This window comes from Ahaetulla prasina, chromosome 15 (genome assembly GCF_028640845.1).
Source record: "Ahaetulla prasina isolate Xishuangbanna chromosome 15, ASM2864084v1, whole genome shotgun sequence".
In the NCBI taxonomy this organism is placed as follows: domain Eukaryota; kingdom Metazoa; phylum Chordata; class Lepidosauria; order Squamata; family Colubridae; genus Ahaetulla; species Ahaetulla prasina.
Genome location: NC_080553.1, coordinates 4874546 through 4891859, shown reverse-complemented (window position 1 = coordinate 4891859; position 17314 = coordinate 4874546). Strand labels below are relative to the sequence as shown.

Here is a 17314-nt window from a genome sequence, read left to right as displayed (position 1 = left end):
AGATGCAGGAAGTTTGAGGTGGGCCATCTGATCTCTTTTCAAATTGTCTTCTATTTCCCACCCATCCCCCACCCTTATAGTGAAACCTGTTCTTCTACTGAGTAAAAATGAAACAGGCAAATCTTTCGGTGGGCAGATTCTGCCCTTACGCAGCTCCTTAAAATATAAGTTACAAAAATATTTCTTTATCTGGTTTATATCCCTCCTGACTCCCAGGGACTCGGGGCAGTTTTAAAATGTTCAGAAAAAAAAAACCCCAAGAAAACAACATAAAAGGAAAAAAGAGCAAAGGAAAAGATAACGATCCTGAAGGATAAGAAAGAAGAAAAGAAGATTATAATCATGTTTGAGGAAGGGAGAGAGAGAGGCAGGGAGGGAGGGAGGAAGGAAGGAAAATTAGTGGAGGGAGGGATGAAAGAAGTTAGAAGGATGGGAGAGAAAGAGAGAAGGAAAGAGGGAGAACAAAGGAAGGAAAGAGAGGGAGGGAGAGAGGGACAGAGGGAGGGAGGGAAGGAAGGAAGAAAGGAAGGAAGGAAGGAAGGAAGGAAGGGAAGGAAGGAAGGAAGGAAGAAAAAGAAAGGAAAGAGGGAGAGAGGGGAGGAAAGGGAGGGAGGGAGGGAGGGAGGGAGGGAGGGAGGAAGAAAGGAAGGAAGGAAGAAAGGAAGGAAGGAGGAAGGAAGGAAGGAATCCAGCATAGAAATAGGCCTGAACAAGCAGGTGGAAGGTTTTCAGTGAAAGTAAATAAGAGGAAAAAGAATTTTCATGCAAAGCAAGGCTGTGAAAAGCGGAAGGAAAAACCTGGCTGGGATTCAGCAGCGGGCAACAGTGTTTACACGTGTCCTTTCCAGGGGTGGATAATGCAATCCAAAGTCTGCCCTGGGAGAAAAGTCTCTCTCTTCTTGCAAAGTCAATTTGCACCGTCTGCGTTCTTTTGATTTCATTGGCACTTTTCCTCTGGACGTTGCCGGCAGGAACGGCAATTGCTTTGGAGACCTCCTAATCATGATTATTATATAAATTTTAAAGGATTCTCATAAACTGCCTCTGGAAACAGGGGGGAAAAAAGGTAAAAAGATGCATTCAGCTAGAAAGAAATAAAAGGCGGTTGGGGCAGCAGCAACAGCAGCTTTTGAAGGTGTTGGAAGAAATGTCCACCTGGGTTCAGTTCCAAGTGGGGAGAAAGACACTGTAAACTTGGAGCTGCTTGGACAGATGGTTTAATGGTGAACAGGACCACATGGCTTTGAAGTCCTGGGCAGCTGACCACATGGAGTGGAAAGTGAGCGTGGGAGTCACAGAGAAGAACCGGTTCTCTGCCCTAATGAGGTGGGCATGGGTGGGCTGGGTGGGCGTGGCCATGGTGGGCGTGGCCAGGAGGTGTGACTGGCAGCACTCGACCGCCTGCACCCCTTTGGGAGTGAAAACGGGCTGGGGGGGCACCGCATCCCTCTGCACCCCGTTTTGGGCCTAGTAGGCCTCCCTGAAGCCTCCTGGGAGAGAAAACGGGCCGGGGGGGTGGGGGGGTGGGGGGCACTGCACCCCCTCCGTGCCCCGTTTTGGGTCTCGGAGGCCTCTGTCAGTGTTCCAGAAAACCCCAACTCCAATTAAAAACTCTGAGACAAGCATTTTCTCAAAGTTCCATTTATTAGAGTAGGTGTATTGGCACATTTGGGAAAACCCGAATCTGAGAGTTCCGGATTTTCCCTCACTAAATCAAAACCTTCAAATCCATCCCCTGCACCCATCAGCCCATCACATGCTTCAATCACCATCCATCCCATCTCAAGACATTACTCCAACCATTCCTTCTCCAGATGCAGGGTTGCCCTGACCTTGACCGACAGGAAGGATGCTATTTTGCCTAACTACATTCCCTCGACTAAATCACCCCTCCTACTTTCCCGCACACAAGAAGGTGGCAGCATGGAAGCTTCCGATGTTAATATGGCTTCCAAAGCTGACAATCTCCCTCAACTTACCTGGGAGCCAAAATAGGGTGCATGGGGACTCCTGAAAGGGGAGGGGAGGGGTGGGGCCAGCCAGCAATTTAGGTATCAATTTGCCCAAACCAGCTGAATCCCACCACTGTTTATACTCTCTCTTGAGCTTTGACTTTGAACTTCCTGTTCCTGTGACAAGGGCATGCATCCTATTGGTTGCAGACACCCTGTGGAGTCATGTTTGTCTGAATTGAGTTTGGTTGAACCTTGCTGGGTGATGCAATGAAGGGGCTTGGTTGTGCCATGTGGTGAGCTCTGCTGATAGATAATCCTATTATGTCCTGGAGCTGGAGGTCTTTTGTCTTGTAGATAGGCTGGCCCAGTCCTTCTCAATGGCCACCAAATATCTGCTGGGGGCAGGGAGCTGGGGCTCTGAGTTTCTGTCTCCAAGAGCATGTTTCTCAATTTCTCCTCCAGGGAAATATAATATTTTCCCTTTTTAAATATTTCCTAATATATTTCATTCTTCTAAGAGGGGTGGGTGCTAACTTTCTTTAAAGGATTTCCTGCCTTCCTATTAGCCTGCTTTGACATTAATATTTTGTGATAGGAGACTGGAAGTTTGGGGGTGGGGGAGAGAATGAAAAAGGAAGGAGATTTAACAGAGGGAGGCTTTCTGCCCCTCCCCCCCTCCCCCCCCCACCTCACCAGACTGATTTCCCCATCAGCCATCTCCTTTCTTATTTCAGGCCTGTCAACATTTGGACGGTCGGCTGAATGTTTTCATTTTAATGCTGCTTTGGAAAAACCACTTAGGGAATCTGTCTGCTGAAGAGCAAGATATCTATCAATAACAAATTATCATGATCATCATCTCACTTTGGATTAGTTTAGCATTAGAGAGAGAGAGAGAGGGAGGGAGGGAGGGATGGGGGTGAAGGAATGCGTGATAACAGCATCTATCAGCAGGAGAGAGCAAGTAAACATCTCGGCCAATATTCCACACTGGCTTATGAGGCTCCATCTAGAGAGGCCAGTGATGTGCTTGCTTTGTTTAACCTTTCAATTATAACAGAGCAGAATCTCTTTCCTTCCTTTCTCTCTTCCCACTCTTCCCTTCTCTCTTTCTCATCCTTCCTCCTAACTTCTTTCCTTCCTTCCCACCCTTCCTCCCATTCATCTTTTCCTTACCTCCTTCCTTCCTTTCCTCTCCTCTCTCCCTCTTTCCTTTTCTTTGCTCCCTTCCCTTCCCTCCTTCCTTCCCTTCCCTCCCCTCCCCTTTCTTTTTCTTTCTTTTCCTTCCCATCCCTTCCCTTCCCTCCTTTCTTTCCATTTCCTTACCTTTCCCCCTTCCCTTCCCTTCCCTTCCCTTTCCTCCTTTCCCTTCCTTTCTCCTTTTCTCCCTTCCCTTCCTTTTCTGTCTCCTCTTTTTCTTCCTTCTTTCCTTCTCTTTTTTGTCTCCTTCCTTCTTTTCCTCCCTCCCTCCCTCCCTCCCTCCCTCTTTCTCTCCCTCTGTCTTTTATGAAGGATGAAATTTTATTATTCTTTTCCTTACTGATTTTTTTCCCTGCAAAACTTCAGTTATACTCATCTTGTTTCAGAATTTGGTCTTCTGGACTTGCCTTCATTTTTTTTTATATAGATACATCTATCCAAGGATGAATTTGCACGATTGAATCAAGCACAGGCTTGCTTCAGTGCTTTTCTGCATCCATTCCAATTTTTCTTTTAAAAGTGCATGAAATGTATATTCTATCCCAAGACGGTTGCATATAAATCGTTCCTAAGAGGTTATTGTTGATTTGTAAAGTTGCACAATGCTTCAAAGGGTGAAGCCTTGTGGCTTTCTTCAACGGGTGTTCAGCCCCCTCATTATCTTCTCTCCCTGCACCAAGCTCATCTTGGAAAGACAGGATGAAATAGTTAAACGAACAAGATGCGTTCTTCACCAAACAGGCTTTGTGCCGAACACTGAAAAGCTACTCTACTGCCCAACATCTTCCCTGGCTCTTTTCTCCAGCTACTTCAAACTCATGTTGGATAATTGATATAGCAAAAAAAAAAAACACCAAAAAAAACAACAACAACCAGCCCCCTCTTACACAAATACACAAACACACACACAAACCCCCTCAATGTGTGTTTCATTTATGATTTTTTTTTAAAAAAGCCTTTTATTTATTTATTTATTTATTTATTTATTTGTCACAACAGTATATATAAGCATAAGCATGAAATAACTATACAATATATAGTTCGGCCATGTAGAATAAGTTTTTTAACTGTTATTTTAGTCTGTATTTATACTGCCTGTGAACCGCCCTGAGTCCCTTGGGAGATAGGGCGGTATATAAATGTGATAAAATAAAATAAAATAAAATAAATATAAGCATATATATAAGCATATATATAAGCATAAGTATAAAATAACTATACTCTTGTGGCTCCAGCCCACCCCGGGCCTGGCCCCCTGCCAAAGAGTGACTCAGAGAGTGAGGGGGAAGGGCCGTCAGGGCTCCCTTCTGCAAGGCCAGCTTCCCTGGCTCAGCTCCAGGAGCCAGAGGCAGGCCAGGTGGAAGAAATAATGAGGCCTCTGTCTCCTGTATCTCCCCCCGCCCAGGCAATGCTTCCAGACCCAGCTGAGGACAATCAGTCCTGGTTGGACCCTAGGTTTCGTAGACAGGAGAGGCAGGAACAACAGAAGCAGGGGTGGGGCAGGCCTAGGAAGTGCTGAGTCACGGAGCCACACCCCACAGGGTATAAAAGCAGCAGGGGCTGCTATACTACTCCGTGTTTGTTCTTGGTTTCCTGGTTGACTCACCAGCATCAAGAAAAGATAACAGAGAAACTTGGCAGACGCTTGCTACTTTGCTGCCAGAGCTGATAGCTATCATGGACTGAATTGCTAATTAATTGCTAATTAAGTCATCGCTCGTGCCTCCCGGACTGAGGTGGAGGGGACAGAACATATACGAATTGGATACAATCAAAGGGGACATTGGGACAGGAACGGTAGACACTTTGATGCTCTTATGCACACCCCTTACAGACCTCTTAGGAATGGGGTGAGGTCAATAGTAGATAGTTTTTGGTTAAAGCTTTGGGGATTTTGGGAAGAGACCACAGAGACTGGTAGTGCATTCCAGGCATTAACAACTCTGTTACTGAAGTCATTTTTTCTGCAATCAAGACTGGAGCGGTTCACATTAAGCTTAAATCTATTGTGTGCTCATGTATTGTTGTGATTGAAGCTGAAGTAGTCTTCAACAGGAAGGACGTTGTAACAGATGATTCTATGAGTTAAACTCAGGTCATGTCGAAGGCAGCAGAGTTCTAAATTATCTAAACCCAGGATTTCAAGTTTGACGGCATAAGGTATTTTGTTGTAATCAGAGGACTGGAGAACTCTTCTTGTAAATGTGTTGAATGTGTCAAGGGGTAGAATGTCCTTTACCTTCAAGCAAAACTTAAGCATGGGACAGAAAGCCACAGTCAGAGAGAATAGAATAGAATAGAATAGAATAGAATAGAATAGAATAGAATAGAATAGAATAGAATAGAATAGAATAGAATAGAATAGAATAGAATAGAATAGAATAGAATAGAATGACAGAGTTGGAAGGGACCTTGCAACTCCCTGCTTAGGCAGGAAACCCTACACCACTTCAGACAAATGGTTATACAACATCTTTTTAAAAACTTCCAGTGTTGGAGCATTCACAACTTCTGGAGCCGAGTTGTTCCACTGATTAATTGTTCTAACTGTCAGGAAATTTCTCCTTGGTTGTAAGTTGCTTCTTTCCTTGATCAGTTTCCACCCATTGCTTCTTGTTCTACCCTCAGGTACTTTGGAGAATAGTTTGACTCCCTCTTCTTTGTGGCAGCCCCTGAGATATTGGAAGACTGCTGTCATGTCTCTCCTAGTCCTTCTTTTCATTAAACTAGACATATCGAGTTCCTGCAACCGTTCTTCGTATGTTTTAGCTTCCAGTCCCCTAATCATCTTTGTTGCTCTTCTCTGCACTCTTTCTAGAGTCTCAACATCTTTTTTACATCGTGGTGAGCAAAACTGAATGCAGTATTCCAAGTGTGGCCTTACCAAGGCCTTACAAGGTGGTATTAACACTTCACATGATCTTGATTCTATATCCCTCTGTTTATGCAGCTCAGAACTGCGTTGGCTTATTTGGCAGCTGCTGCACACTGCTGGCTCGTATTCAAATGATTGTCCACTAGGACTCCAAGATCCCTCTCACAGTCACCAGCATTGAGCAAGGTACCACAGGTACTGCACCTGTGCATTTGGTTTTTCTTGTCTAAATGTAGAGCCTTACTTTTTTCATCATTGAATTTCACTTTGTTAGATAGCGCCCAATATTCAGGTCTGTCAAGATCCTTCTGTATCTTAAGCCTATCTTCTGGAGTGTTGGCTATTCCTGCCAGCTTGGTGCCACCAACTGGCTCCAGGTTAGCAGAGTGAGACAAGGATGTATTTTCTGTCCTTATTTATTCAAACTAAATGCTGTGTGTGTGTGTGTGTGTGTGTGTGTGTGTGTGTATTTGTTTTCTGAGGTTTTCACGGGTGTTTGTATATAGGTCTTTGGTTGTTCGGGTTTTCTCCCGTGTAAGATTGGAAGTGTCTTGGCGACGTTTCGACGAAGTCTCATTCGTCATCTTCAGGCTTCAGCTTCGTGCTTCTGGGAGCAATATATATATATCAAAGGAAGCTTGATTGGAACAAAATGTATGTGTTATTAAAATTGGGAGTTAGCTGTATCTATCATCTGTGCTGCGCTAATTGCACTATTCTGATGGAATGGAAATGATTTGCGAGCTTTAATAATGAGAAACCCAAGGAGCACAGTGGGGGAAAAAATATGGAACTAATATAACGAAGGTCAAATTAGTGACAACAGGTATAGCAGCCGGCCTTAGAAAGTATTGGAGTGGCGGAGAGCATCTGCCTTTGATAAATCAATGATCAACGTTCAAGATACTAGCAATCAAGAAATACGCTGCCAATTAGCACATGGTAGGACAGCCATTAAGGTGGTGGGGGGGGGGATATATTCAGCTTCTGTGCTGCATTTATATCTAGACCAATCAAAATGATGCAAGCAATGGTTTTCTCTGTGGCCTTCCATGGAATGGAAAGACACAAGATAGGTGAGCTCTGGTGTTGAGTACTCTTCTGGATCAGTGGTGAGATTCAAATAATTTAACACACGGTTTTCTGCCCTAATGATCGGGTGGGTGGGTGTGGCCATGGTGGGTGTGGCCAGGGGGTGCGAGAGGCAGCACTCAGCCTCCTGCAGCCCCATGGGAGCAAAAACAGGCTGCGGGGGGTGGGGGGGCGGGGGGTGGGGACGCGCCCTATTTTGGGCCTAGGAGGCCTCCCTGAAGCCTCTTGGGAGCAAAAAGGGGCTGGGGGGGATGGCTCCGCCCCCTGCACCCCTTTTTTGGCCTAGGAGGCCTCCCTGCACTTACCTGGGAACCAAAATGGGGTGCGTGGGGACTCCTGGAAGGGGCGGGGCAGGGCAGGAAGGGCGAGGCCAGCCAGCAATTTAACTACCGGTTCATCCGAACCGGCCTGAACTGGCTGAATCTCACCACTGTTCTAGATGCCACAGACAACAAATGGATCATAGATCTAAGCGATTCACCGTTTTTATCTCTAAAGTCGTTTTTTGAGGCTCCAAATCTAATCCTGAATCTAAACGGCCTAGAGCCCAAGCAAATAATACAGCCCTAGCAAGCCCCTCTTACCATTCAGCTTATCACACATTCACATTGTAGGGGTTTTTGGTGTTCTCTAAACTTGGTAGTTTTCTTGCAGACGTTTAATTACCCAATCAAGGTAACATCATCAGTGTTAGAAAGGAGTGGGGTTTACTCTTCTTTATATACTTTGCTCCTTCTAACCCTGATTATGTTACCTTGTCGGGTCATGAAATGTCGGCAAGAAAACTAATATATCCACTAATATAGCAGAACCCCTAAGCATAATCTTTGATAAAGCTTTCACTACCAGTTCCCTTCCCAAACTTTGGTCACTGGCCACAGTCATCCCTATCTTCAAAAAAGGAGACCCCAGCTTAGTTGAAAATTACAGACCAATCTCTCTATGCTGCGTCACCTGCAAAGTCATGGAATCAATCATCAACCAATCCATTACCTCACACTTAGAAGCAAACAGCCCACTCTCCAATAAACAATTTGGTTTCAGGAAAAAATTATCATGCAACTTACAACTTCTCCACTGTAAAAACATATGGACTACAAATCTCGATCAAGGCAAAACAATAGATGCAATCTACATAGACTTCTGCAAAGCTTTTGACTCAGTAGTACACGATAAACTTCTCCTAAAACTAAAATCCTACGGCATTTCAGGACCCCTTCACAAATGGATATCTGCTTTTCTGTCTAACAGACAACAAGTGGTCAAAATTGGCAATGCTCTATCAAATCCTGTTCCTGTCAAGAGTGGCGTTCCTCAAGGCAGCGTCCTTGGACCAACACTCTTCATACTATACATTAATGATCTTTGTGACCATATCTCAAGTAATTGTGTTCTCTTTGCTGATGATGTCAAACTATTTAACACCACTGATAATACATCTATCATTCAAAAAGACCTTGATCATCTAACCGCTTGGTCTAAAACTTGGCAACTCCAAATCTCAACCAGCAAATGCTCAGTCTTACATATAGGAAAAAAGAACCCAAACACTAAGTACATACTTGATGGACATTACCTCACAGATGACCCCCATCCCGTTAAAGACCTTGGAGTTTTCATGTCAAATGATCTAAGTGCCAAAGCCCACTGCAAATACATAGCAAAAAAGGCTCTAAGAGTTGTAAACCTAATCTTGCGTAGCTTCTTTTCCAAAAACACTACACTACTAACCAGAGCATATAAAACATTTGCTAGACCAATTCTAGAATACAGCTCACCTGTTTGGAACCCTCACCATATCTCTGACATCAATACAATTGAACGTGTCCAGAAATATTTTACAAGAAGAGTTCTCCATTCCTCTGCAAACAACAAAATACCTTATCCCACTAGACTTGAAATCCGGGGCTTGGAAAACTTGGAACTCCGTCGCCTTCGACAAGACCTAAGTTTAACTCACAGAATCATCTATTGTAATGTCCTTCCTGTCAAAGACTACTTCAGCTTTAATTGCAATAATACAAGAGCAACCAATAGATTTAAACTTAATGTCAACCGCTTTAATCTAGATTGCAGAAAATATGACTTCTGTAACAGAATCATCAGTGCTTGGAATACTTTACCTGACTTTGTGGTCTCTTCCCATAATCCCAAAAGCTTTAACCAAAAACTTTCTACTATTGACTTCACCCCATTCCTAAGAGGACCATAAGGGGCGTGCATAAGCGCACAAACGTGCCTACCGTTCCTGTCCTATTGTTTTTCTTTTTTGTTTGTTTGTTTTTTCTTTTCTTCTTCCTATATATTGTTGTGACAAATAAAATAAATAAGTTTCAAAATAAAACCACCAAGCTCAGAGCACCAAGGACCCCATGGTCCTCCTCCTCCCCACAAAACCCATTCCCTTCTAGCACTGATGGTATTACCTAGTTGAGTAATGAAGTGCCTGCAAGAAAACAACCCTCAGAAAGCACTAAGGACCTCACAGTTCTCTTTGTCCTCCTCCCTGCATTCCTTATCAGCACTGATAATATTACCTAGTTGGGTAATGAAATGTCTGTAAGAAAAGAAGCAAGCTTTGTGAACCAAGCTCACAAAGCACTAAGGACCTCCTCCCCATCCTCCTCCCCATCCCTGTATTCCCCACCAGCACTGATGATGTTACCTAATTGGGTAATGAAACATCTGTGAAAAAAGCTCAGAAAGCAACGGCTTCAACAGTTCAACCCTGAGCTACCAATATTCTCTTCTCAAAATTATATGCTGATGGATTTCAAGGAGACCCATCAAATAAAAGAGAATAGGATTGCAATGCCAATCCTGGCATATTTATTCAGAAGTCTCGTGGCATAAGCTGCTATAAAGCAAGCTTGGAGCTACAGCACTTGTCCATATGAATAGACAGAACTCTTCATTCCTTAGGCATCGTCTGTCTTCTTTCTTAAGTAGAAGCTGTTAACAGCATTTACTGGGGGTACTACAGATGGCTCAATTCACCCAGGATAAAATCCCAAAAGTCTTTGGGAAAATGTAACCCTTTTAGAAGGCTGTATTTGAAGTGCTTTCTCTAATATCACCCGAAACAAGATATGAATAAATCCAAGAGAATAAGACAATAATGGCAGGCATGTTAACAACATCTGGTTTACTTAGGAAATTTAAATTCAACTCTGGGCCTATCAAGGGCGAAACCCAATACAGATCCTTAGAAAAGACCAGGTGAATTCAATAACAACCCTTGGGGGGATTATTCCTTGCTGATACACGTTTGATCTCCTTATCTATCAGCATAAATGCTTTATCGCGTTTGAGACGTTAGAAGATCTTTTTCCGTTACTAGATCTAAAGAGTATCTAAAGCAGAGAGGTCAAAAACGCTGGTCAGGGAATTAGATGCAGCTTAAAAGATCCCCTTGATGGGATGACATGTAGGTTCAAAACAGACCAAAGCTCTAAACATTGTCTCCAGGGCTTCAAATGGAGCCGCCCAATCAAGCGATGGGTGGTGAAGGAAGAAGAATCCAAGGGCTAGATGAAAAGAAGGAGAATTTCATGAAAACTTTAGAAGACGGAATCCAATAGAAAAAACTCTTTCGCTATATAGAATCAACTTTTAGAGGGGCAGGTGAAAATGTTATAGAAGTAACCAACTGGGCAGGCAGCTCTTGCCTTATAGATGCTGAGATGCCACCTTTTTCAGTCACAAAGCAAAGTAGAATAGAAGAACAGAGTTGGAAGGGACCTTGAGAGGTCTTCTAGTCCAACCCCCTGCCTAGGCAGGAAACCCTACACCGCTTTAGACAAATGGTTACCCAGCATCTTCTTTAAAACTTCCAGTGTTGGAGCATTCAGAACTACTGCAGGCAAGTTGTTCCAGTGATAAATTGTTCTCACTGTCAGGAAATTTCTTCTTAGTTCTAAGTTGCTTCTCTCCACCCATTGCTTCTAGTTCTGCTTTCAGGTGCTTTGAAGAATAGCTTGATTCCCTTTTCTTTGTGGCAGCCCCTGAGATATCAGAACACTGTTAGGTCTCCCTTGGTCCTTCTTTTTATTAAACTAGAGATATCCAATTCCAGCAACCGTTCTTCATATGTTTTAGCCTCCAGTCCTCTAATCATCTTTGTTGCTCTTCTCTGCACTCTTTCTAGAGTCTCAGCATCTTTTTTGCATTGTGGAGACCAAGACCGACCAAACAAACTAAAGACATTCTTTCATTTATTTATTTATTTTTCCCTTCCCAGGAAGATGTTGACTTAAGACTCTGTTTTTTCCTGATCTCTGTTTCAGTCGAGGTTGCAGGCCAAAACGGCACCATGGCAAATATCCTGCTCATGGTCACTCGTGCCCTAGTCACTTCCCGTCTTGACTATTGCAACACGCTCGACATGGGGCTGGCTTTGAAAAGCATCCGGAAGCTCCAGTTGGTGCAAAATGCAGCGGCCTGCATGGTTTTGTGCAGACCTCAATGTGCACATGTATCACCTCTCTTGCGGGAGCTGCATGGGTTGCCAATTTGCTTCCGGGTGCAATTCAAGGTATTGGTTGTCACCTTTAAAGCCCTTCATAGCTTGGGACCAGGTTATCTGAGGATAAGACCATCTCTTACCGGTTACATCTACCCGACCCACCAGAGCGGGGAAGCAGGGAATGTGCGAGTCCATCCCCTAGGGAGATACACCTGGTGGAACCCAGAAGGAGGGCCTTCTCTGTGGTGGCTCCCTCTCTCTGGAACATCATTTCCCCAGAGATTAGAATGGCCTCCACTCTAACATAGATAGGGGTTGTTCCTCTGCCCTGGTCCTATTAGACCTCTCAGCGGCTTTTCATACCATCGACCATGGTATCCTGCTGCGCCGGTTGGAGGGATTGGGAGTGGGAGGCACCGTTTATCGGTGGTTCTCCTCCTATCTCTCCGACGATGTGGCGATGTTGACAGGGGCAGAGGTCCCCCGCCTCACTTGTGGGGTGCCGCGGGGTGGTCTCTCGCCCCTTCTGTTCAACATCTATATGAAGCCGCTGGGTGAGATCATCAGTGGCTTCGGTGTGAGGTACCAGCTGTACGCTGATGACACCCAGCTGTACTTTTCCACACTGGGCCACCCCAACGAAGCTATCGAAGTGCTGTCCCGGTGTTTGGAAGCCATACGGATCTGGATGGGGAGAAACAGGCTCAAGCTCAATCCCTCCAAGACAGAGTGGCTGTGGATGCCGGCATCCCGGTACAGTCAGCTGAGTCCACGGCTGACTGCTGGGGGCGAGTCATTGGCCCCGATGGAGAGGGTGCACAACTTGGGCGTCCTCCTGGATGAACGGCTGTCTTTTGAAGATCATTTGACGGCCGTCTCCAGGAGAGCTTTCTACCAGGTTCGCCTGGTGCGCCAGTTGCGCCCCTTTCTAGACCGGGATGCCCTATGCACGGTCACTCACGCCCTCGTGACGTCTCGGCTGGATTACTGCAATGCTCTCTACATGGGGCTCCCCTTGAGGGGCATCCGGAGGCTTCAGTTAGTTCAGAATGCAGCTGCGCGGGTGATAGAGGGAGCCCCTCGTGGCTCCCGTGTGACACCTATCCTGCGCAGACTGCACTGGCTACCTGTGGCCTTCCGGGTGCGCTTCAAGGTTTTGGTAACCATCTTTAAAGCGCTCCATGGCATAGGGCCAGGCTATTTACAGGACCGCCTACTGCTACCGAATACCTCTCACCGACCCGTGCGCTCTCACAGAGAGGGACTCCTCAGGGTGCCGTCAGCTAGGCAGTGCCGTCTGGCGACACCCAGGGGAAGGGCCTTCTCTGTGGGGGCTCCCACCCTCTGGAACGAACTCCCCCCAGGACTTCGTCAACTTCCGGACCTCCAAACCTTCCGTCGCGAACTTAAAACATATTTATTTATCTGCGCAGGACTGGATTAGATTTTAAATTTATACTGGTTTTAATGGGTTTTATTATTTATATTGCTTTTTAATAATTCGGCCATGTAGAATAAGTTTTTTAACTGTTATTTTAGTTTGTATTATATGTATTTTTTACTTGCCTGTGAACCGCCCTGAGTCCCTAGGGAGATAGGGCGGTATATAAATGTGATAAATAAATAAATTAAATAAATAAATAAATAAACACTCTTCCAGAAGACGCTGAAGACCTGGTTCTGCCAGAGCGGGATGGAGCCCATTAAATGAGTCATGTGATGTGTTGTCGCCGGCGCGGGGGGAGGCGTTATTTGATTATATTATTTTATTGTACAATTATTGTCTTTTATTCGTTTTATTGTTTTATATAGGAGGTTTTTCTATTCCTGTAAGACGCCTTGAGTCGCCATGTGCGAATAGGCGGCAATATACATTTCCTAAAGTAAATGAATAAATAAATAAGAACTGAGCAAAACAGTGGCAAGCAGATTTCCCATACTCGCGCACACACACTTTAGCGTGGCCAACGATTGGAAAAACAACCCAAAGACATTGAAGCTCTTTTTGTCTGGTCTAAAGCACCAGCTTTGTTTATCTTCTGAACCAGTTCACTTTTCCTTACCAGCAAGTAATGTGGGCCACGGGGAATTAAAAAGGCTTCCAAAATTCTATTTTTAACAGCAGATTCATCAGCGTGCAATTTACCATCACAGCATCCCTGTCTCTTGACATTTGTTATTTCTATTTTGTGTGCATATCCCCGATGTATGACATGAATGTTTTGATTCTGCTTTTGCTTGTATTAGATTCAGAAGGTGGGGAGGAGTGGGATGGAGGGGAGAAGTGACTTTGGACTCAGCCGGAAAAGACGGAGCGATTGACGCGCAAAGACAGAAAATTATTATCTTTATTCCTTAGGTTGTATCCCCAATTTGCCTCTTAATGATTCACTGCATTGGTGTTTGTATTTATTTATTTTTATTTATTTTATTAGATTTATAAACCGCCCTTCTCCCAAAGGACTCAGGGCGGTGTACAGCCAAAATAAAAAGAAACAATGTACAGTTAAAATAAAATTAAAAGGCTTATTATACAGTGTGTTGTGTCTTGCCCGCCCTCAGAGCAGCCAGGGCCTTCTTACCTGCTCCCGAACACTGAGGAATGTATGCCTCCCGGCCCAAGTCCTGGCTCCATGCCCACACAAACTGCAGAAGAAGGAGAATCTCCCGGCCCCAGCCCTGACTCCATGCCCAGGCAAACGGAGCAGCTAGACCCCTCCCCCTCTCCACAGCATGTGAGCCTGAGGAGGGTTTACTCCCAACAACAGCTGATTGGAGTGACCCTCGCATCAGAAGATTGGAGAGGCGGAGGCAACAGAGGGAAGGGAGGGGCAGGCCTTAATGAGTGCTGAGTCATGGAGCCACACCCCATGGCCTATATAAAGGATCTACTTTCTGGCAGTCTCTGAGTCAGGCAAAAGTCAAACTTATCTTGCTGAAGTCACTTACTGGTCTCCTGCCTGCTCTGAGGACTTTGCTAGGACTTTGGGCAGAGCTGCAGAGGCAAGCCTGATTCGGATTTCCCTGACCCAGCTGTCAGCGGAGGAGTGGGACACGACACAGTGTGGCCGAAATTAAAATAGTTAAGAATCTAAAAACCCCAATTAAAACCAGAGAGAAGTTTAAAATTTAAAACTAAACAATTTAAGAAAGCCCCGCACGAACAAACAGATATGTTTTCAGTTCGCGGCAGAAGGTCCGAAGGTCAGGTATTTGACGTAAACCAGGGGGAAGTTCATTCCAAAGAGTGGGGGCCCCCACAGAGAAGGATCTTCCCCTGGGGGCCGCCAGCCGACATTGTCTGGCGGACGGCACCCTGAGAAGGCCCTCTCTGTGCGAGCGTACGGGTCGGTGGGAGGCATGCGGTAACAGAAGGCGGTCCCGTAAGTACCCAGGTCCTAAGCCATGGAGCGCTTTAAAGGTGGTAACCAGAACCTTGAAATGAATTCCCCCCCCCTCCTGGAAGTTCAGGAGAGCTTGGTCTCTTTTGCACCCCAAAATCTGAAAGGTAGATTGAACTGAGAGATCTTTTCACAAGCCCATGTTTGAAATCACAGACTAACTGACCCAATAACTACATAAAACCTAACATTAAAATATTCCTTTCAAATCAGAGTCAAGACGGTGACATGCAGTGATGGGATTCAGCTGGTTCGGGCCGGTTCAAGCAAACCGGTTGTTAAATTGCTAGCTGGCCCCACCCTGCCCCTTCCACCACACTTCCCCATGTTCCCCGTTTTGGCTCCCAGGGAGGAATACTAGGCCCAAAATGGGGCGCAGGGGGTTGTGTGGCGCAGCTCCACCACGGCCCATTTTTGCTCCCAAGAGACTGCAGAAATGGGGCCTCTTGGGAGCAAAATAGGCCCAAAATGGGGCACAGAGGGGGCAGCAGCACCCACCCACCCCCGCAGCCCATTTTTGCTCCCAGGAGGCCAAGTGCTGCCTGTCTCACACCCTGGTCGCACCCACCATGGCTACACCCACCCAGCCAGTCATTAGGGCAGCAAACCAGTTGTTAAATTATTTGAATCCCACCACTGGTGACAGGTCTGGAAAACAAGCCTTAGGCTCTAAGGAGCTAAGAACAAATTTCTTGACAACAAGAACAATTAATCAAATGGGACAGATTGCCTCCTGGAGTTGTGGGTGCTCTTCAAGAAAAAACTGGATAGCCATTTGTCCCAGATGGAATAAGGTTTCCTGTCTTGGGCGGGAGGGTGGGGAGCTGGACTAGAAGACCTCCAAAGTCCCTTTCAGCCCTATGATTCTATGATACATTTCCAGGACTTCTGCATTCATTCCGTTAATTTTATCACTAGTTTCTGAGCTTGCCAAGAGCATGTGAGAGATAGGATGCTTTAAAACAGCAGTAGTCAACCTGGTCCCTACCGTCCACTAGTGGGTGTTCCAGCTTTCATGGTGGGCGGTAGGAATTTTGTCCGATACTGAAGCACTTTCCTTTTTTTTAATTTGACTTTTTAAAAAAATTTTCATAGCATTATTTAAAAACATTTTCATTAGGTTTTCATAAAATTCCCCGTGACAATTTTAAATTTCTGAAAATATACTATTTGTATCGCCCGCGCATAAGTTTAGTTCACGTTACTAAATGGCGCGATAGTGCAAACCGCAAACAAAAGAGCCTCATCCCAGAATAGCTCGCGCATCTCCCCCCACACCACCCAGCTGTAACAGACAAGTGGAGCTGGTAGCAAGCGCCCCCCCCCCACAACCCCAATCCACGATGCGTGAGAGGCATGCACAGATAACAATACACTTTATAAATCACCATTACTGTGGAACCGGTGGGTGGTTAGAAAATTTTACTACTAACAGAGATACAAAAGTGGGTGGTAGGTATAAAAAGGTTAATTACCACTGCTTTAAAAGAACAAAATCTACCCTTCCCCTAGACACACACACACCTCAAAAAAAAAAATGATAAATGAATAAGGCATTAGAGATATTAACCTTGGGCAGCTGTTTGAAGACCTGGATGGGGGAAGCTTTCAACTGGACCAATATGCCCGAACAGCTGCTCTGATATTTTTAAGGTAATTGTATTTGGCAACTTAATAATTTCGAAGGTGACTGTTTTGAAAATTTGGCATGTACAAAAAAAAAATATGGGGAATGGTTCCAAACTATCTATTTGGAGGATCTAAATCTTCTTTCCTTCAGACTAGCATGAGTCCCAACCCCTGATATTTTCCAATATGCCCAGCTGCTACTCCACATCTGGATCCATCCCCATTCCCAAGTCTTTTGTGAATGCATTGGGAACAAACCAGTTTGTTTCCAGATCCAGTTCAAGGTGCTGGTTTTGAATTAAAGCCCGATGTGACATCAGTTATTTGACTATTATTACAATCATTATTATAATGATTATTTTTTGACCATGTCTCCTTGATGACATTGACCTGTCCCACTAGATCCAGTTGAAAGGACCTGCTGAGGGTTCCAGAATAGAATAGAATAGAATAGTTGGAAGGGACACTCAAATACTGGAAGACTCCTATCATGTCACCCTTAGTCCTTCTTTTCATTAAACTAGACATACCCAGTTCCTGCAACCGTTCTTCATATGTTTTAGCCTCCAGTCCCCTCATCCTCTTTGTTGCTCTTCTCTACACTCTTTCTAGAGTCTCAGCATCTTTTTTACATTTGCAGTATTCCAAGTGTGGCCTTACCAAGGCCTTATAAGAGCTACATTTGTGGGCCTTACAT

At 45.0% G+C, this 17314-nt stretch overlaps 1 protein-coding gene and 1 long non-coding RNA gene across 2 annotated transcripts in view; one reads left to right on the top strand and one right to left on the bottom strand.

Annotated features, from left to right (window-relative positions):
* The window catches only part of TMEM132B (transmembrane protein 132B), a 252044-nt gene that overhangs the window by 50176 nt on the left and 184554 nt on the right, over positions 1 to 17314 (bottom strand). The window lies entirely within an intron of this gene.
* The window catches only part of LOC131185698 (uncharacterized), a 48690-nt gene that overhangs the window by 10983 nt on the left and 20393 nt on the right, over positions 1 to 17314 (top strand). Inside the window, exon 2 of the long non-coding RNA XR_009152214.1 lies at positions 6106 to 6225. This is a non-coding gene — a long non-coding RNA (uncharacterized LOC131185698). The remainder of the gene's footprint in view (positions 1 to 6105; positions 6226 to 17314) is intronic.